General features: G+C 38.2%; 1 protein-coding gene across 1 annotated transcript in view; it reads left to right on the forward strand.

The window, feature by feature from the left end:
• The first annotated feature begins 5,628 nt into the window (after positions 1–5,628).
• Positions 5,629–21,557, forward strand: part of large1 (LARGE xylosyl- and glucuronyltransferase 1) — a 96,772-nt gene continuing 80,843 nt past the window's right edge. Inside the window, exon 1 of the mRNA XM_088644691.1 lies at positions 5,629–7,113. The gene's annotated coding sequence lies outside the window, so the exon portion shown is untranslated. The remainder of the gene's footprint in view (positions 7,114–21,557) is intronic.

Raw genomic sequence — 21,557 nt, forward strand, 5'->3', positions numbered from 1 at the left:
CCTCAATTTATCAGGTTTGAATACTTATGCTATCATGACTTTTACATTTTTCTTTCATTTTAACTTTTTATTTACTTCTTTCTTTTTTTTTTGTTTCACATGTGTGGAGTAGGTTCTGTGTATAACATTCATTGCTACTTTAAAGCATTAAAGCTTTAAAGCAGGTGGATGCTGCACATTGGTGGTGGTGGAGTCCCCATTACCTGTAAAGCGCTTTGAGTGGAGTGTCCAGAAAAGCGCTATATAAGTGTAAGCAATTATTATTATTATTATTATTATTATTATTATTATTATTATTATTATTATTATGTAAAAACTGCACAAGGATTTGAATATTTTTTGTCAGACAACCCCTAGTGGAGAAAAGAGGAACAGATACTGTATATGGATTGTTAGGTTGTCTGGATAAAGACTTTGTGCAGCATTCCAATTCAAATTGAAATATTACCAAAATTTAAAAGAAATATATCATTGACTGTTTAGCTTTTGTGCGCCTTACTTGTGCCAAGCATCAACTAGTATTTTATAACTTACTGTGAAAGTAAAATATTTATAGTTTACAACCACTCAAACTAAATAAGAAATGGCTTTTTACATTGTGGACAAATGATAGGAAGCCTAAAGTCTGACAGAGTCTCCACTTACGTGAGATACAAATACTTTATATATGTTACCAATTATGACTTATTCAATTATCTGTCTTATTAAAGTAAAAATGATCTCTTACTTAAAAATAAAGTAGGCTAATGCTTATCATGCTAAAAGCCAGGAACAACAGAAAATTAGATTATCTCCTTCAGATGTCCTGCGGTTAGCCTGTTTAAAATTCTTTTAATGTCGACCATGGCTGAGTCAATCATTCGTCTTGACCGTAACTATCTCTCATCACCTCATCTGTATGCAAAACATCTTTAATCATATCTCACCCTTAATTTACCCCCATTGGAATACTTCCTATTTTTAATCTGATGTCCCTTAAAGACACTGGCATATTTGTCTTCTGCAGAAAAATTAATTAAATGTTTACTGTCATGTGAAAAAGAAAAGCTAGAAGAAATACAACATACAAAGGTGTCTTGGCTTGAAAATGCATCTTGCAGTTTAGTACTTTAAGTTTACTGTTTTGCTCTGTTGAAGGTCAAAGGAGAGCTTCTTGTCACCAGTACAGACAAGCGCCAAATCATAATTATCTTAGTTTAAAAAGAAGTCTTTTATGAGCTACATTTATGAAGTCATTCACTTGAAAGCTCATGGTCTGTTGGACACAAGTGCTATGCTATTCATAACCATGTAAATGCCATTTTAATATAACATACTGTATTACATAGTCTTCTTCAGTATACTAAGAAACACATTTTGTTTCTTGAGAAAAGCAAGATCATGCCACTGTACTAGGGAAGAAATAATTTAATCCTAAAGGAAACAGAGAATGTGAATATCGAATCTAACAAATCTACCCTCATTAATGCTCAGTTACTTTATATGAGCATGTACTGTATGACACACAAGAGACCTAATATATATAAAAAGATTTAGTGACATATCTTCGGCAGGACTTCTAACATCAGACATCAGACCAAAATGCATACAGTATCCTCACTTTTCTCATGAAAGCAAAGTTCTTTTTTTTCTTTCCTATATTGCAACTTAACAGTTCAACTGTGTGTATAATGTAGTTTATCAGTTAAATAGACAGTTTAGAATCCACACATTCATATCTAGCATGATGCCAGATGTTCCAACATGGCACTGTGTTTTTGAATAAATCAATACATCCTTCTAAGCTTCTAGCAAATGTAAAAAGTCATTAAGATCTAAACGTTCATACCGGCTGGTACTGTACTAGCTACACCTAAAAATAAATCTCTAGTATTTCTGCTATTTCATTCCAATTCCTGTATAGGAGATTTGTACCAGAACAGTAAGAATGTAAAACCTAAGGACCACACTGAAAATACTGTATGTTCGTATTTCAAAATAAAATTTGATTTTTAGAAAAGCGTTTTGTTAAACACATCTGTAAATACAATGGCAGTCTATTTAATTATACAGATACAGTAAATATTAGCTATTAGGCTATGCATCCAGGCTCATAAAGGCCCATACTCATACAGGTTATGAGTAATATTTAGATAGTATTCTATTTTAGTAATCTCTCCAATATCTCTCCTAAATGTTGTTTGAAGAGGTTTCTTAGAGCTGTGTTTAGAAGTATGAGGTAATTCTGCTTCTTAGAAGAAGATTCTTGGACAAATTTACAGTTATGAACTGTATACAATTCAGTCATGATGAAGCCTTGGGATATTTTTTATGTTGAAAAAGGTTTCCAACTATAGTTTAATACCTTTCCAAAGTACACCAAGTCCAAAGTAACACATTTTGTGGCCCAGCAGTCTGAAATCAAGACATTTTGAATCAGATTTTATTTGACCTTTATTTACACATTGTAGCACACAACCTCCAAATTAAAATAAAAAAAAAACAACAACTACTCAGTCATTCTGAAAAGTAAATACAAATGAAAACCTAGAAAAATGTGTTAGGTCTCAAACCGTGCTACTTTGGAAAGGATGTGTAGCCTTTCTTTAGGGGCTATAAACAGTATGTGTGCAGACTGACCATGACAAAAAAGAACACAAACATGCTTGTTTTAATAAACTATATAACTATTTTCAGGACTATTTTCCTGGTGTAGTGACATGCCATAGTCTCACCCCTAAAGTGTTAATCCACCATCCATTGTGCCTTAATGCTCCAATAAGTCACCCCATTTTTTCCTTTAAAGTTCTTCCTCCCTCTTCTGTAAAGTATGTGGATTCACAAGCTATTATATTTTATGAGGATAAATTATCCTGACAAATGCAAATTATACCATTTATAATGAAACTCAGTTAGGGATATTTAAATAAACCTGGAAACATTCCAGAGTGGCCTTGCATGATTTAGCATTGTTCAACTTTTTAAAATTGAGAGTACACAGGCATTTAAGATGACAAGGGTACAGAAGTCTTTCTTTAAACCCTTTAAAGTCTTCACAAGAAAAGTGAAGAACAGATCAAGTAATGAAGTTTTCCTTGTCAGCCAGTTTGGATTTTGAAATGGTACCGGTTACAAATATGTAAAATAATGGAATATAATAGAATAATATACTGGGGTATATTTTTATTAAAATGGGGGTAGATTTTATTAACATTTTGAATGTACTAGTAAGAGAATTTCCCATGCTGTGGGCATTATTATTTCTTTAATAATGACAATACTTCATAACAGAACATATTAGAATGTAGCAATTTAAAGCAATGTTTTGCTGCAGTATGTTGCAATTAAAATCATATTTAATAAGCAGTTTAAGACACATAACAGTGCATGTGTCTTAATTCTTAGGAAATCTATTACCAGCTGCTCCTGAGGCTCTTTAATGAGCCTGCTTGGAGCCTCTGTTCAGTTGCAAATCCTGATTTTACATTTCTGCTACCATATATATAGTGGCTCTGTTGAAACTAAGTTGTTTTTTTATTTCTATTCACTAGCCCTTTTTTACTCTTCCTCTCTGTTCTGATGTATAAATCACTTATCATTGTATTTATCACTTATCATGCATCATTGTTATTTCACTTATCATTGTAAATGGCTTTAAAAGCAGTGCTAAGTAAAGAACACTCTCAACCTACTTAGTAAGTAGGCAGAGAGAACTTTTGCAAAATAAAAAAAGCACAAAACTTGAGTGTATAGTAAAAATTTCCCTTTGGCATTTTCTCTGCATATGCTGATTAGATGTACAGTAGGTGACCCTTTTTCACCTAGTGCTATCTGGATATTTTTACAACAAGTTTAATTGAAAAGACTATGCAAAAGCAGATCAGCACATTTTAAATGGAAATGTTCCTGAAAGTGCATCTTCACATTAATGTAGTTTATGAAAGGAGAGATACACATTAACAGAGGTTCCGTGATAATAATAATAATAATAATAATAATAATAATAATAATAATAATAATAATAATAATAATAATAATAATAATAAATGCTTAAACTTATGTAGCGCTTTTCTGGACACTCCAAGGGTGACTTTTATGTGCATGCTGACCTTTGAACCTGAAAGAGGGACACTGACTTAGGAACTTTCAGGAGGCAAATTGTAATGTCTGCACAGAGTTTATAGATAAGGTGGCAACATCTCCTGTGATGATAGACAATTAACACTGAAAACAGACATTCTTCATTGTGTGAGGAGGTATTGAAGGCTGCCAAATATAAAGCAGACATGGTAGGACTACATAAGCACCAGCTCAGATAAGGACTGCAGATAATAGATAGGTGGTAGTGGATAGAAAAGGAACTTCACTAAATCTAGTTATAAGGTCTGTAAGACTGTTAATCATTTAACTGGCAAATCACATAAGGAGACACTTTATCCTCTAAGATAGACTTAAATGACTGAAAAATCCAACACGCTGTTCTGTCACCAGCTGAATTCCTAACTGAAGGTCTGGTAAGCCTCCCAAAAACCTGTGCTGTATACAGAGCTGTCAGAATGGATGTGACCTCAAGACAATAGTCAAGGTCCTGACAACACAGTAAACTCTTGGAACGTGCTGCCCCTGTAGGCCTCAGTATGAGCAGGTGGTTACAGCACTTATTGAACCAAGCTGTTAGTTTAACAACGGAGCCCTGGGTTTTGGTGAATCATGTTAGATTAGTACCGTTGTGTTAATATTCCGTTTCTATTGGTACGTTTGCGATTCTAGTTGTAGAAAGGCCGTTTGCACTAAAACATGTACTGAACCTTAATTCTGAGCCGCGGTTTGCTAGTACTTCACAACACCCTTTTACACGGGTGTTCGCGATTACGACTCGGCGGGGGTGCTTTTGTCACTAGCAGAACCGCAGACCGGATCGAACTGCTTTTCGTATTAGATGAAAAGAAAACTAAATATATAATGTATACAATTTATGTATATGTATAAATGATAGGATTGCAATGTGCCCCTCGTTAAAAAAAAGTTATCAGGAATCATTAAGCTTTACTAACGGCATTAAGATACATAGATGCATTTCAGAAACTTTTTTTCCAGTAGGGTAGCTACTGTAAACTGCGGGGAAGTTGTTTACAAACTTTTCACTTTAACTACAGACGATGCACTTGTTTATACATAACCAAATGTATCTAAATCCATATTAAGATTAAATTGCAATGGCCTTTAAAGTAACTTTAAATTGTTTGAGTGCACCTTAAAAATCGTGAAAAAATCTCTTCACTTCTATGATGGTGTATGGATTGAGTCTGTTCAGCAGGAATGCCCTTTCAGATGTTTGTTGTGTGCTGCTAATAACGGACAAGGCTGAAATAACACACACAAATGAAGAGGTTTTCGTTCTCAAATGTGCACAGTCCTTGTTAACAGAGAAAGGGAACTCGGGAAATTCGTAAAGGGGAAACGTGCTGTAGTTTATAAAATAGAATCGCTTGTACTGGAGCCAGAGCAAGGTATTGAGAATTAGTACGTCAATATCCTTTGCGCCGGTATACGGTTGTCATTCCCGGCTCCAATCCGTTTCCTCCACACTGCCGTGTTTTACTGTCAACACGGTTTGCAAGAGAACGGAGGGGAGTCTGCGATTGGACGTTTCCTGCATGTCAGGAGTGAGGGAGGCTGGGAAGAAGGGATAACGTCTGCATACAAGCCCCCCCCCAGAAAGTGGTACACAGTCCTGCTGCTGAGGCTAACGGCTTGTCGGTGAAACGTCGCTGATTGTGGGAGGTACTGAGTGGTTCTGGAAAAAAAAAAGAAACTGAAAAAAGGATTGTGAATCGTTATTAGAAGGCCTCCTCACCGGATTCTTGAGTTCCGGATGTCTTCTTACTTGTTACTTTTCTGTTTTTAGCCATCCGGTTATAACAACAGAAAGACCCAGTGCTATAAAAAACGGACAAGCGAGATATAAGGAAAAGATCCAAGTGCGGTTTCCCTTCACAGATCTGGACCATAACTGTCCTTTTTCTCCGTAAACGCAGGGCCGTTGCGTGTGAATTAAATGAACTGACCGCCTTTTGTCTGCAGAAAGCTGGGACTAAAAACTAACAGCACATCTACGAGAAGTGTTATCGCCGAAGCCCTCGTGTGGGGATCATTACGATCGTCGCCTAAAACGGGACTGAAACGATAAAGGACTTCCCACCAAGTAGCTAAGAAGCATGGGTGCTACTTTAATGAACAAAACGCCACAAGATCTCGACAAACCGTGAGTAGACCTAACGGAAGATTAGGCGTCTGTTGTTGCCCGGTATTGCCTAGTTGGTTTCTATTTGTGAGTCGGACCTCACCTGACGCAGGACTATATAGTTACTGTTGTACAATTTTTTGTCCTGGCGTGCTCGGGGGGCAGCCGACAAATAAAAAATGCCAATTGTCCCACCTGGAGCAAGACATCACAAAACACCGGGAGGGACTGACTTCTTAAGTCGGAAACCTTTTCTGAAGTAACAACCTTTCCGCAAAAGGTTCAGCTCAGAATAAGCCGATTTTCACATGTCTCAGATTTGCATGCAATTAATTCCTCACGTAACTGTGCCAAAGAAGACTGGGGGAGAAGCCCGATAATGAAATCGCAGAGAATACCTTATGGAAGCATGGCAATGGAAAAGAGGAGATTTAATAAGGACCGTTAAGTTACTCTTAAGACCGGCACTCAAGAAGGTGGCAAGCTATTGATTACAGGAAGCTGGGGTTTGTATTTCAACCCCTGCTCTGCCAGTGACTCGGAAGCCGTAGAACAGAGAGAGGCAGTTATCCTCTCAAATTCCTAGGGCACGGCAACTGAGAAACTGTCGGCTGGTCATCGTCGAGAGAGGAAAATATACTTCATGTATTTCAAGCAGCAGGTGGAAGACGGAGCACTGTCCACCAAGTACATCCCCGAGCGTCCCTGCGCGTGACAGGCGGCATCTGGACGTGGGAGCTGTTCAAGCTGGTCGGGTCCTGACGCCGCCGAATGCGTTATTACTTTCCTGGATGATTGAAAATACAAGTGCTACATCATTCAGTCAGCGGAGGGCATACAGTGACAGGGCTGCGGCCCTTTCATCCCTTGTCCCAGAAACTAATCTTAAGGTAAGCTGTCAGCTTTACGCAATTTTGAAACTCGTCAAACTTCATCACAGACAAGCAGGCGGCTGGAGTCGTACAGTACCTTAAACGTATATGTACAGTATACACAGTCAAAATACTAAGTACCAAATGCCTTTTTGCTGTTAGTCATTTCTGCTTGAAATGTTCAGTCACAAAATTGTTAGGTTTCAGCGAAACTCGATCGCAAAGACTTCACGGTTTTCCAAAGAATGAAAAATATAAACGGAAACAGCGGTACGATTTTTTTCAGGAGCTCTTATATTTTCAGGGCGTTCATCCTTGCGAACAAATTCTGTGCACTTTTGCTTTTTGTCCACCTGAATGAACATTTCTAGGGTTTTCTTTCAAGTTATCAGAAGAGGTCGTTCCGATTTCATGTCATTTTTGGAAAACAGTCTTACTTTTTTATGAAAATTATAAGTCACTTCTATAAAACGCTACGCTAAAACTTTATGAAGATGCATTTGATGTTCGGGACTGTCAGCCTGGTGAAGCAAGAGCTTAAGGCACAAAATAGGTAAATGTAACAGAGTATAAAAACAAATTAACATTGTGTGGCCTTCTTTGATACAAGACACATTATGCGATAAATCCTAGTGGTGATTAGACACTGTATATCTTGTCCTTAGTTCCAAATGTTTCCTTAGAAAAAGAAAATTCTTGATCAGTGTGAATCACTGTATTGAGTCTTGCTAATTATAGGTATTCAACTTTGAAATGAATAACCAGTGACAACAGGAAATTTAACACAATAATAATATAATCTAAATAAATATTAGAATAGGATATTGTGCTTGACCAGGGCTGGTTTGCAGGCTATGGAGCCCAGGATATATTGGTTTCTTTCTGGTTTCATACTCCAAGACGTCTAGAAGACAGAGCATCTTTGATAAAGGAATTTGTGCTAGGGTGCTACAGACCCAGTGCGAGTTTAAATGCTATAGTTGCAAATACAAGATTTTCAGCTTACTGAGCATTAGGTCAATCAATGCTTGGAATGATCTCCATTTATTTTTTGCAGTTGTGTTTAACATTTGATGAACCTATATGTTTTGCTGTCAGTGGGAGACAGAGGACTTTTTAAAAAACAATTGTCCTTGATCTATAATAATTGTATTGTAAGGGGAATCCTTTATCTTCAAAGCATGAGTATTTCAATACATCCACATTCCATGATACTCTTGATCTCATTAAGGGAAGTCTTGGATATTGAACGCTACTTTACAACCGTCCTCTCAGCTATGTGTCTTCCTTGTGTGTGTTTGTTTCGGCCCACAGAGCTGTGTTTGCACAGAAATGAGCTCCGCACATTTTTTACATCCATTTTATTGGTTTACGTTTTAATTTATGTAGCAGACATATTTTTCAGCCTAACATACACTTGCTTTTCAATCTGCCATAGAAAACACTGCACTTTCATTGCATTTGTTGATAGAAAGACAACATGTTTTAAGCTAAAGGAAAGTATTTCAAACGAATAATAAATCTGTTGATATAAATATTTGCTTGCTAAAGGCTGAGGTTCAGTTGTGTTTCTTCGAAGACAAAGGCTCAGACTTTGAAGGAGCATATCCACAGTGTGGTTGAAATGAGCGATGAAGAAAGCATAAATAATACGAAAATTAAGAAAAGCAGTAGGTAGTCAGAGTTAAGTAATTGGATGATTAGTTCATTTCACTAATTAAAGAACTCAGGTGGAATAAAAAAACAGAGGCCCTTTGAGGACTGAAGCCTAGGATCATACTAATACAACACACGAAGATGTTAGTAACTTATGCAAAACAAAACAGAAGACGAGCACGAATCTGTGTTTGAACTAATTACTTTGATAATAATGCATCCGATTTATCCCTCCTGGTATAAAGAAACACAGCCAATAATTACAACTGAGATCTTGCCAGTTTTTTTTGCGTGAATTGCTTCTCCAAGTCATGTACAGTGGATCCTGTGAAATACAAAGTGCCAGAAGTAATAATAATAATAATAATAATAATAATAATAATAATAATAATAATTGCTTACACTTATATAGCGCTTTTCTGGACACTCCACTCAAAGCGCTTTACAGGTAATGGGGACTCCCCTCCACCACCACCAATGTGCAGCTCCACCTGGATGATAAGTAAGTAAGCAGTTCCATGCAGTTAGCTAACTCTATGAACACGGACAAAATGTTACAAAGGCTGTTTTGCTTACACTTTCAAAATGCTTCTTATGGCCTCCGTTGTTGTAAAGGTTTCTGTTTAGGAAAGGGACCCAGTTAATCTCGGTGCAGTTTAATCAGGGGCGGGCTGGACCTCTTGCCCGGGAGGTAATGCCCTTGCTGTGGAAGCCGTTGACCAGTGTGGTTGGCATTTCGATTTCAGGAGAGACCACTGTTCAGTCGTTGTATTGATGAATCACTCTTTTGTTTGCACGGTGGTTCAGAAGGTGGTTCGCCTTACTCAGACGGAAACGCCAAGGCCCATCTCTATTGCATCCACTCATACTCCATGCTGGGTATTCTTGAAAAATGTCACAGCAGGCTGGAAAAGCCTTATAATTTTTTTACTTCTTGGGGGGTAATCTAAAGCCTAAACCAGAAACCAAAAGCCAGACAATTTGCTTTTATTTGCTTTCTCCTTGGGAATTGTATGGTGGTTAAGGATCTGCGCCTGTGGCTGGAAGGTTGCCAGTTCAAATCCCGCAGCCGGCAGAGGAATCCTACTCCATTGGGCCCCTGAGCAAGGCCCTTAACCCCAGCTGCTCTAGGGGCGCTGTACAATGGCTGACCCTGCACTCTGACCCCAGGCTCTCTAACTATCTGTGTGCCTGTGTGTCTCATTGAGAGCAAGCTGGGGTATGCGAAAAGACAAATTCTTAATGCAAGAAATTGTAAAGGGTTAATAAAGTGATGATATTATTATTATTATATGGAATTGAATTAAGGCTATGGCCTTTGGCTGCAGCTCATGTCCTGCATGGGGAGAATGAGGACCTGGTGGTCTCGAAAAGGCTCCTCTGACCCACTCACCCTGGACATGCAGCCTGTTCTCCAGTCACTTACAGATGGGCCAGCTCCAGCTGGAGGAACAGTGCATGTCTCACTGACATCATTGCAGTCTTCACTGCAGCTGCCCTGCAGATCCCAGCAGTCACTGTTGATCTTACAGCTGAGAGAAGCTGGTAAAGGTTTATTCCCACGCTGAAAGGAAAAGAAAAGACCCACAATGTTTCGGCTGCAGAGCCCTCTTCATGTGTGAAACCTTCTTCACCTGAAGAAGGCTCCACCTTCAAAATATTACGTCTCTTTTCCTTTCAGCAGGGAATAAACCTATCCCTGTTCACAGGTACCAGCTTGATCTAAGAGATACTGGCTGCTGACCGTGATCCATATATGCAATATCTTGTTTATCCATCCATCCATTTTCTAACCAATTTATGGTCACAGGGCACATGAGCCTGTCCTGGCAAGCAACAGGTGCAAAGTCAGATACACCTGGGACGGAACGTTGTCCGTCACAGGGCGCACACAGACACAAACACACATACTGTACACTCACGGTAGGGCCAATTTCCTATTTCCAATGTGTTTGAACTGTGGGAAGAAACCGGAGAATCCGGAGAAAACCCACACGAACACGGGGAGAACTTATAGACCCACACAGACAGCATCCCAGGTCTGGAATTGAACCCAGTGCCCCATACTAACCACTGCGCCACTGTGCTGCCCTGTGGTGTGTTTATTAACATGATAAAAGTTCTGACTGAATTGTATTTTCATTTTTAACATTACTAGTGATGGCAGTATAAGTACATATAAATATATGTTAAGAATATACCTAATATGAACTGTAAGGTCAATATTATTAGGTCTGTAATATACAGTTTATATACAAACTAAAATCTAAAATTGGTGGTCTCCTCAGTTTATTTCTATACTAGGCTTATAGGTTTATTTAACCTTTGTAGCATAGATATTGATCATATGTGTATTTATATTTATTGCTGTTTTTAGTAGGGTAAACTATGGCACATATAAACTTTCAAAATATGCATTCAAATCAAGATGGTAGTGTATTTTGGATGTGCTTATGTTCTTCAAATTCTCAAATGCTGGGGGTCATTATGTCTTAAGCTGTACATTTTTCTATGCATTTAAAATATTTGCTGTTTTTGTGTTCCCCAATTTTCAATTTCCTGTTTTCATACATCCTGATCATAAATCGACTAGAGAGCACTGCACGCACAGGCACTCTTGAGATATTATTAGCACACCTGATAAAAAGTGTTTTTCACTGCTGTATCTTTTTCATAAGCCTCACCATTTCTATTCAAAATCACTGGCATTTTTACTCCCTCTCTGTGAAACAGCCTGCGTACACTCAATATGATTCTTTCCAGAATCATTTTTATTTTCTTAATGGACACAAATTGATGTTGATTTGTACTTTCACTGTCTCCGTGCATCAGACCCGAAATTGTCACTTAAACTTTGCTGTGCAAGTTTCTCTGGTTTCCTTGCTAAAGCAAGAGAATGATTTAGTTGCCAGTATATTGCACTTACAGCTCAGTCAGCTTGTGCTGTCTTTAAAATGTTCCAAAATTGTTAATGCTAAAACTTCACAAGTAATGTTCAGGAATTTAATCTCAAGGTCTCTTTTGGTAATGGCAATTCATATTTTGTAGATCCTACATTACAAAATCAATATTTCTCTTAGAAATCAATAAACATATTAACCTATGTTGTAATGAGGCACCACAAGAAATGTATTTTATGGAGTCTAATTATCAGTTTAGTGAATTACAGTTAAGTAGATTTTACTGTTATTCAAACACAGTTCACAGGACAGGAATAACTCATCCAGTTAATACAGATGAAGTCATTTATGTTTATAGTACATGATTAAATGGGGAATATTTCAATTAAGATGATTTTGTTTAGGATCTGCAATGCAGTTAAGACGTATTACTCTGGGCCCGATTAGGCAGCATGTTTTGCACTGTTATTGGCTGTTCAGTGCAGGATAAATGGTGGGTGTCTTCAAACTCAGAAGAAGTATTCTGGCAAACAGAAACCGTTGTCTCTGTTCCGACATTCCAAACTGGAAATATAATTAATAGACTATTTCAGAGCTATCATGAGAACATTTACCGTACAGTGCAGACACCAAGCTAATATTTACTCACACCCTAATTGATGGTCTTCTTTATTGATTGTCTGTTCTTGGTAAATGATATTACCTGCAGCTGTAGTTAATATCAGTAGTTAAGTGATTCCTTAAAAGAAATGTGGATTCAAAGTTGTGAATGAAGGTGTTTCTGGTGTTGGAAAGCTCATATAAACTGGGCACAGAATATACGATGATCAACATTGTATTTTATAGAAGGATATTTCATAGTGTAGATTTAGTTACTACGCCGCTGCTTTTAAAGAACTAATTAGGTATATCTTTATACTGTATGCTATACTGTCTGAAGGTATAAAGGATTTTAAAATGCCATGCATGATAAGAGTGCAGTGATATTTGAAAACTTGAAGCTAGCACAAAGACAAGTTTCCTGAAATTTAAGAAGGGTGGATATTTGCATTGATTTGTGGAGCACTGCTGTTAAAACCTTAATAAAGATTCCAAGTTGTCTTGGGTATGAGTAGGGCATGCGATTTTGCAGAACAGTGCAGTGTGTGTAGATGTGGCCTGTAAATGCACCTGCCTTATTGATCCGTTGTGCTGTAATTTAGGAGGTAGGCTATAGGAAGGCAATAAGACTGAATTGGTTGCAGCACTTCATTAATCTTTACTTTTCAAAGACCTGCACCTACAAAACTCTTGTATAACTCAAGCACTTCATTTTGTAATTTATAAAGGAAATATATTAGTGTTTTATTAATAGATTGTTGTATTGATTAACAGTGTCTGGGGACTCTACTATATTATTATGGAAGTAGGTGTGGACCTTAAAATATAGGTAAACAAGGTAAGAGCTTAACTGAAACCCCCCAGACTTCAGTAAGTGTTTCAGCAGTGCTGGGGGTAAGAATTAAAGAACTAGGCAATGCACAGAGGCTGGGTCAGTATACTCACAGATGGAGCACTGAGAAGAGGCTGTAGCACTTAGCAGAAACATATTTTTATACATTGAGGACTGTGGAACATGCGGGTAGAGGTAATGTCAAAAGTAGCACTTTTCCTTGTGCGTCCTACTGTTGAAGCTTTGGATAAGAAGACTGAAGTGGGGCCACTGTTTTCTATAGCTAGTCCTCGATGTTTGAATTCTCCGCTCAATGCAAAAACCACAAAACAAGTAACCCGTTCAATGGGTGTTGTCGACTTTCTAATTATTCCTTTCACAGGAAGGGATGAGCAGTACTCTGTCGCTGTCTCCTTGAGAATTACACATTTGAAATTAGAAGTGCTGTTTTTTTTTCTGGCATTAATGAAGATAAAGTACATTTTGACCTTCTTTCTGAAGAGCTAGTCCACTTTAACTGTTAGTCTAGGCAGTGTAACCTTTCAAAGCTAAAATGCTATACTGTATATTTAGTTCTGTGGAAGAAAACAATATGCACCTTCTCATCTGGCGTGTTATTTTAATTGGGAGACAATGATAATTTAATTGTGATCATTTTAGACAACAGCCATCTCTTTTAATGCAGGTCAGCCAAGTAAGGAAACGGAACTGTATGTGTGTGTACAGGACGTGACCATCTTTGCTAATTAGGAAAGGGATACGGGCAAAGCTGCACAAAATAAAATGGACCTGATATTTGATTTGACAAATTTACAAAGCAGATTATTTTTAATAATGTTTGCATGCCCATAGGAATGTGGTTACTCAGGTCTCCATTTTTATTGTTTATTCTGTTTTGCTTCTGAACATTGTACACTCCTGAAGTACAGTTTGAACGATTTTATGTTCCCGTGCATTCATGCATTACTGTACATTATCTGTCACGAAGCAGGACTTGAACAATGCTGACTGTGCCCACTGGGAAGCGTGGTTTTGTACAGCTGGGGAGCAGTCGTCATACTTTCCATTGAATCACCAGTATTCTCAACTATACATTACATCTTCCACAAAAAATCCTAAGAGAGACGCGTGTGCCCTTCCAAATTCAGTTTCAGAACAAAGCGCTAATTTATTTCTGAGGTTTTTTGAAGTGGTTGGTAGTCTCAAGGTCTTTTATGCTAGTGAATTGTTTTCAGAAAGTTGAGCTAAGCTTGTTCCAGTTTTAGTTATTTTGGTCAAGAAAAAAAGAAAAGCAAAACTTCAAACACAATAATGAAACTTTACAATTCTGCTTTGATCTCCGTGATCTATATGAGCACTTTCTGAAGTGTGACCATTATCCTTTTAAATTCTTATAGTTTCTTTTTGTGCCTTCAGATTATTTTAAACAAAACATAGGCCTCTGTGACCGACAAGAAGAGATCCCCACTCTCTGAATCTTGTGTGCCAGTTACCCAGCCCTAGGAGAAAGTAAAAAGAAATGGAGCAAGAGAAGTATTGACATTACAGGACACAAATGTTAGTAATTACACCTGATGACTCAAGAATAGAACATTTGAGAACCACAGGATGGGTGAGTTTGAGAACATGCGTCATGCTTATTGATTTTGCGTTCTGTCCTTCAGTCTTTAGTATTATGTTCAAATTTCCTCTAGTACTGGCAGAAGCCAGTTCCTGGATATCCATTTTACATGTCATTTATATTTGTGAACAAACTATTTTACTTTTGAAAAATGACTGAGCACTTCCAAAAAGGACCATGTGATAGACAGTACTTTCTAAGGCTGCCAAACTATTTACAGGAACAGTAACAGCAGCCTACACAGTCAAATGGTATTTCTGTGTAACCAGCCAGATTACTGTTGGGTAGACTAATATAAAAATTAATGCCTGTTTTAATTAGATATTGATTTATCTGGCTGATGTTTTATCCAAAATGACTTTTTATGTACAACTGTATATTTTAGTGTTGTTATACTCTTTCTTAAGGGTGTAACAGCAGTGTCCTACCTGGGATTTGAACCCACAACCTTCTAATTACAAATCCAGGTTTTTTCGCAGTGCTGCCTCTGACAGAGGTTGGTGCAGAGTCATTTGTTACAGCAGTATATGTTCTGTCAGTAGAGAATCTTTATTTCTGCTATTACTGCTATCTTAGAATGGCTGTAACAAATTTCTTTGGAAACATTAGGTATCAGAAAGATGATCTTTTCAATAATGCACTGTTTGTAAAAATCTTTAAGTCACAAGTGTGTAAAATGGTTGCCACCTTTCAGGCTTATGTGTTATAGTTTCCTCCAGAAACCTCCATTCATATGACCAATGAAACAAAAAATATCATTAAAAAGAATGAGTTATGGATTGGATATTGTGTCCTGCTGATATAAAATTCTTACAGTCTTGCAGTCTATGCAGTCTTGCTGTAAGATTAATAAAATAGCACAGGTCAAGACAAATCTTTTATAAATAAATAAGGTCCAGAAAGCATGAGGGTCACTTGTTCATTTATTCAATTCCCTGCAGTTAATATTTTGTAAATCCTCCTCTGGCAGGGATTACACACTTACAAGATGCTTCCTGTAGTGTGCCATGAAGTTCTGGCTGTTCAGAGGAGTACTTTTTGACCATTCCTCTGGGCAGAATTGCTTTGGGTCTGTCAGACCCTTCAGTTTCTTTTGGTAAAGTGTCAGGTTGTGTTAAATTGGTTTTCAAGGTCTGGAGTTTGATAGCCAGTCGAGAACATTTATTTTGTGTGCAGTCAACCAATTATTATGTATGTTTATGTTGGATCATTGTTACACTGGAATGTCTGATTATCGCCAAACATGAGCTTCATGGCAGAGGGAACCACGTGTTTGGCTGGAGTGTTTTGGCACATGTTGGAGTTCATCATTCCCCACATTTTAACAAAGGCTCCAGGACCCTTGGATGCAAAGCAACCCCAGTGCATAATAGACCCCCCCCACCATATTTCCCTTTTAAATATTAAAATGAGCTTCATACTTTTTGTGCCAAACATATAGATTAACATAGATATGCATGTCCAAAAAGTTTTTAATCTGCCTGTAAGACATGGTTTCAAACTGATATCCAGAATGAGAATTTTAAGTTGCCTCTATTTGTGTTTCACCTTAGATGTTTTTTTCATGCAACCCCTTTAACAGCACACTGATAGAGGCAATGTCAAATCGTAGTTTAGAACACTCTGTACCTAAAGGTAAGTTTGTATCTGACCTTTCCACGTTTCCACGTTTGGATTTACAGTACTGTTGAATACTGAACTACTTCTCTCACAGCCCTTGTAGGCAAGATACAGTTGAGTTCTCTTCCTGGGCCACCTTGGGACCAGTAGCCTAAATTCCTAATCATTTCCTAATCTTCTTTAGCAGTGAACTGAAGGAGTCGGCTTCTTACGGATTCTTTTATAGCCATACCCTGTTTTTGGAGATTGGTGAGCATTTATGTGCAGTCTCTGGAGAGAGCTCTCTGACTTTAACCATGATGATACAAGCTGCTACTGCAGTCTTCCATATGAGTTCCTGTACCTACAGAAGCCTTTATAGAGTGAATATTATTGTAGATTGATTTTTGTTGGACTTAATTATTTGGATACTGAGAGGTGTGAATAAATGTTATTTCTGACAATATGACTTTGCCCTGCGTAATGCTAGTAGAGTTACAATACATGTAAAATTATAACTTTTTTAAATATTGTTTGATGTGAGATTCAGTATCCAAAGCATGACCCTTTCTGTTTTGTGATAATTTTTATTTCTCCTTTGCTGGAGGTATGAAAAAATCTGGAGGGCACTGTATTTTTAACTGTTCCTGTCTGCCTCTGGCATTCCCAAAATCTAAGGTCCAACCTATTGAGAAAACATGCTGTCTTTCTAATTCTATTTGTGTGGGGAATATTTATACAGGATAATGCTGAATATAAACAAACCACTCTGTATTTCACTTTTGTGTTAATGAGAGCAGAATATTTCCTGTTCAAGTCCTTATTATCAGTTTTAAATGTGGAAGAACTTTGTGGATGATACTATACGTTCTAAAGGAAACCGAGATATTTCTGAGATTCATGAGCTGTAGGTTCTGGCATGGGCAATAAATTAGTTATTTTTTTACATCAAAGCTAGCCTGCTTTAAGTGCATAATAGACAGTTGCTCATCTGACAGGAAGTGTGATCTTAAAGGACATTGTTTGGACAATGTTATGTGGTAATTTCACATGTGGTTTCCTATACTGTACCCAGTGGTTTGGACTATACTTTTATATGTATTTTTAGTTAGATATTATAATTGCTATTTGTGTTTATTTGTTAATTTCATTCTCCAGTGATTGGTGAACTGACAATTTTTTTTTGCAAAATCTAAATTCATGGAGCCTGTAACCCTGCAAGAATTTAGTGGTTTAATAGCTGGAACGTGCACAACCTACCATGTTCATTTTTAAATCTCTGCTTTACTATGCATTCAACAAGGTATGTCATTTCTAGGTATGCAATTAAAGTAAGTGGAAGGCACTGTAATACTAAAATTGTTATGCGAGTACATTAATCACTCTGAGAACGAAGTGTCACAGCATACACTGGGCTATTTATCAAGCATATCAGAGCTTTACAACAATAACTGCTCACCCCCAAAACATTCAAATACAGTAGAAATTACAAAATAATGAAAAATATGAACTTCTCATGAGTTCTGTATTATCCTGATGAGAAAACGTATTGGTTTCATGCAGCATCCAAATGAGTTGATGTTTGCAAAACATCTGCAGTGCCTATCCTATTATTTACTTGCATACCTACTGTAGTCATTCAAGTCAGAGATTTTTCAGAGAAAAAAGGTTTGGCTATACAGATGGTTTTCTGTCTTTTAAACCTAAGATTGTCCTTAAATTTGGTTTGCATTCATAACAAAATAATAACAATTATAATTCCTTAAATTCTTTGTAGTACTTTTCATTCCAAAGAATCTTACAGCGCTTCAGGAAGAATCCTTCGCCTCTGAACTGCAGCACCCACCTGGGTGACGCACAGCAGATATAATGAGCCAGAAGCCCTGCTACACAGCTGATCTGGGGAAGTTAAGTATTGCTTTACCGATATTGAAATCCAGGGGATTGTTAGAAAGTTCAGATGGTATGAGCCCTGAGTTTACCTAGGGGCCCACACGTGTATTTTTTTAAACGTGACATGGGTTCTTCAGTGACCAAGTAGACAGAACCTCAGTTTAATGTCTCATACGGAGCATGACGCATCATACAGCGGTGTCTTCTAGGTATCAGTGGTATCCTGTAGTATCACATACAGTGCCTTGCGAAAGTATTCGGCCCCCTTGAACTTTTCAACCTTTTGCCACATTTCAGGCTTCAAACATAAAGATATAAATTTTTTATTTTATGTGAAGAATCACCAACAAGTGGGACACAATTGTGAAGTGGAACGAAATCTATTGGATTTTGAAACTTTTTTAACTAATAAAAAAAATGAAAAGTGGGGCGTGCAAAATTATTCGGCCCCCTTGCGTTAATACTTTGTAGAGCCACCTTTTGCTGCGTTTACAGCTGCAAGTCGCTTGGGGTATGTCTCTATCAGTTTTGCACATCGAGAGACTGAAATTCTTGCCCATTCTTCCTTGCAAAACAGCTCGAGCTCAGTGAGGTTGGATGGAGAGCGTTTGTGAACAGCAGTTTTCAGCTCTTTCCACAGATTCTCGATTGGATTCAGGTCTGGACTTTGACTTGGCCATTCAAACACCTGGATACGTTTATTTGTGAACCATTCCTTTGTAGATTTTGCTGTACGTTTGGGATCATTGTCTTGTTGGAAGATAAATCTCCGTCCCAGTTTCAGGTCTTTTGCAGACTCCAACAGGTTTTCATCCAGAATGGTCCTGTATTTGGCTGCATCCATCTTCCCCTCAATTTTAACCATCTTCCCTGTCCCTGCTGAAGAAAAGCAGGCCCAAACCATGATGCTGCCACCACCATGTTTGACAGTGGGGATGGTGTGTTGAGGGTGATGAGCTGTGTTGCTTTTACGCCAAACATATCGTTTTGCATTGTGGCCAAAAAGTTCGATTTTGGTTTCATCTGACCAGAGCACCTTCTTCCACATGTTTGGGGTGTCTCCCAGGTGGCTTGTGGCAAACTTTAGACGAGACTTTTTATGGATATCTTTGAGAAATGGCTTTCTTCTTGCCACTCTTCCATAAAGGCCAGATTTGTGCAGTGTAAGACTGATTGTTGTCCTATGGACAGACTCTCCCACCTCAGCTGTAGTTCTCTGCAGTTCATCCAGAGTGATCATGGGCCTCTTGGCTGCATCTCTGATCAGTCTTCTCCTTGTCTGAGCTGAAAGTTTAGAGGGACGGCCAGGTCTTGGTAGATTTGCAGTGGTCTGATACTCCTTCCATATCAAGATGATCGCTTGCACAGTGCTCCTTGGGATGTTTGAAGCTTGGGAAATCTTTTTGTATCCAAATCCGGCTTTAAACTTCTCCACAACAGTATTACGGACCTGCCTGGTGTGTTCCTTGGTTTTCATGATGCTCTCTGCGCTTTCAACAGAACCTTGAGACTATCACAGAGCAGGTGCATTTATACAGAGACTTGATTACACACAGGTGGATTCTATTTATCACCATCAGTCATTTAGGACAACATTGGATCATTCAGAGATCCTCGCTGAACTTCTTTAGTGAGTTTGCTGCACTGAAAGTAAAGGGGCCGAATAATTTTGCACGCCCCACTTTTCATTTTTTTATTAGTTAAAAAAGTTTCAAAAATCCAATAGATTTCGTTCCACTTCACAATTGTGTCCCACTTGTTGGTGATTCTTCACATAAAATAAAAAATTTATACCTTTATGTTTGAAGCCTGAAATGTGGCAAAAGGTTGAAAAGTTCAAAGGGGCCGAATACTTTCGCAAGGCACTGTAGGTTATTGGTTTGGAAATTCTGGTTCAAACGGAAGGCAGCATCAGTTCAGTTCAGTTTATTTGCACAAATGCAATGAAATGCTTATTTGCATGTATGCTCCAATACAAAGACATTAAGGAAGCATAATAAAAATCATAAACACAGAACAGCGGCAGCAACAACAAGTTAAATAACATACATCTCGGGGAAAAACCCCATCAGTGTGAGGCAGTGGTAGGGGTTAAACTGAGTAATCTGACATCTTGTGGGAATAAACTCTCTCTAAATCTGGACGTTCGTGCCTTTATGCTCCTATACCTCTTACCAGTGGGAATAGGGGAGAAAAATAAGAAACCAGGATGACTGGTATCCTTAGCGGTACTTCAAACCTTCATAAGAGAACGATGTCTGAAATAGAAGGGAGCTCTACTCCGATGATGGACTGGGTAGACTCGATCACCCCCTGTAATGCCTTCTAGTCAGACAACGAGCTGCTGCCGAACCACACTGTAACACCACACGTGAGCACACTCTCAATAGCGCACCTGTAAAATGTGGTAAGGAAAGTGGAAGTTATACCAAGTGTTTTCAACCAGCATGGTGGCCTAGTAGTTAGTATTGCTGGGCTCAGTGCCTGGGGTGCTGTCTGTGTGGAGTTAGTTTGTTTATTCCCGTGTTTGAGTGGGTTTCCTACTGGAGCTCTCTTTCCCTCCCGTAGTCCAAAGACACAGTGGTAGGTTATATGGCTGGGATGGGCTCCAGCTCCCCTGTGACCCTGTGCTGGATAAAAAGGTTAGAAAATGGATGGTTGTTTTGAAACGGAAGAGTATCTCTACTTGTCCACCAGCGCTGCTAGCCCAATACTGCCCTGGTCCAGCCTCGGGTTAGCTTCTAAAATCTGACCTGATTAGGCTGCAAGATGATATCATTACAGCCTGTGGAGGAGTCTTGTTCTACAGAGTAGCAAGCATAATGCAACTGAGTGCCCAGGTGGCTCATTAGGTTAAAACTTCTGTAGGCTGCTGGATGAGTCTATTCAATTGTTAGAGGCTGAGAGCTCTGTTTAGTGGAGCAGAATATACAGAATATACACCCCGGTTACTAGGGTGGAACTTTGTTTCTTTGATTTAGCTTGTATCATGATGTCTTTTTTCTGAAAGGCTGAACGTTCCAAGAGCTGTGTCCGTCCTCCAGTCGGCGCCGGAGCTGATTTGCTTGTGTTATTGATCTAGGGGAAAAAAAAGATGACCGGGAGCTTAATGCTGGTGTCACGTCATCTAATATTCATCTCTCAAATACTGGTCTGGAGCTGCATTGTCAGGTTGAGTTTAATAATAATTGATTGTTAAACCTGGAGAAAATGATTTCTTAAAAGCAGTTTTTAAGTCTGGATGGACAATGTGAAGTTTCTTATTAATTATCTGACACAACTACAGTAGTCTTGGTGATTTTTAAAATGACCAAGAAAGAATTGTAGTGAATGAATATATGAATTTTCAACGTGTTCAACC

Source organism: Lepisosteus platostomus, chromosome 9 (genome assembly GCF_059453375.1).
Source record: "Lepisosteus platostomus isolate fLepPlt1 chromosome 9, fLepPlt1.hap1, whole genome shotgun sequence".
Lineage (NCBI taxonomy): Eukaryota > Metazoa > Chordata > Actinopteri > Semionotiformes > Lepisosteidae > Lepisosteus > Lepisosteus platostomus.